Genomic DNA, 1,404 nt, shown 5'->3' on the forward strand with positions numbered 1-1,404 from the left:
TGGTTTGAAAAGTATCACTTAACCCACCTGTGGTATGTTTCCGTCAATCTCCGTAACCCACCTCAAGCCCAGCCGTTACAAAAACACCTCTTAACACCAAAACACAACATAACGCGAATCAAAACACCCAAAACTCAGAAACTTTTCAAGAGAGACTTGTGGTGAGATCAACGTGTTCTTTGTGGTTTTTATATCTCTTTTTCAGCATCACTCACCCGCAAATCCCTACTCTCTTTCAGTTTCGTGGGGTTTTCTCACAGACCCATTTCACATTCCACCCGAATTCCCACAAACCCAGTTCAAATTAGTGGGTTTCGTACTTGTTCTTCGTGCCACTCTTACTCTCACCCGTTGAGTTCTAGCCATGGAGCCGAGTTTAAGAATTTGGGCCGTTCTGAAATGCGATTTGGGCAACTGGGTTTTGATCATTTTCTAGTTTCTACAGTTTCGAATGGTGGGTCGGGTGGCTATGTAGGTTCTGGTGGCTATGGGCAACTGGGTTTTTTTTTTTTTTTTTTTTAAATTCAAGGAGTTAGCCAGAGGGTTGAGGGAGGCAATGGGGAAAACTTCTATCTTTCTTTTCTCTCTATTGTGAACCCATAACCACTGGCCACCGTGATTTCTGCAAAAATAAAAAATAAAGCACACCCAAATGCAAAAACCAACAAGACCCACAAATGGTGACACAAAACCACCAAATGGAGAGCCACAACTCATTAATGGCGAGAAAATTTGTAACCACTTATGGAGAGCCAGAACCACCGTGATGAGATGAAACCACTGGGCCAGGACAGGCTGAAAAAGAGATATAAAAACCACGAAGAACACGTTGATCTCACCACAAGTCTCTCTCTTGAAAAGTTTCTGAGTTTTGGGTGTTTTGATTCGCGTTATTTTGTGTTTTGGTGTTAAGAGGTGTTTTTGTAACGGCTGGGCTTGAGGTGGGTTACGGAGATTGACGGAAACATACCACAGGTGGGTTAAGTGATACTTTTCAAACCACGGGTAGGCAAAGTGATTTCGCCCTAACCACAGGTGGGTTATGTGTAATTATCCCACAATAAATTGAGCGGTATGGTCCCCCCCTCTCTCTACAATATATCATCTATTAGATTCTTGTCATTTACAATAAACCAACTTAGTGGTACCCTTCCAGAAAATATAGGCCATACTCTGCCTAATCTCCAACAACTTTTATTAAGTGATAACAAGTTCTTTGGGTCAATCCCTAGTTCTTTATGCAATGCATCTAAACTTCAAAAACTTGACCTTAGCAAAAATGGCTTTGTGGGACCAGTTCCAACTAATTTGGGTTATCTACGAGATCTTAAATTGTTGCATATAAGTAAGAATAAATTGGGAAGGGATTTGGACTTTTTAAAGTCTCTAAGAATCTGTAGCAAA

The sequence above is a fragment of the Quercus lobata genome, chromosome 4, assembly GCF_001633185.2.
Source record: "Quercus lobata isolate SW786 chromosome 4, ValleyOak3.0 Primary Assembly, whole genome shotgun sequence".
NCBI classification, from domain to species: Eukaryota; Viridiplantae; Streptophyta; class Magnoliopsida; order Fagales; family Fagaceae; genus Quercus; species Quercus lobata.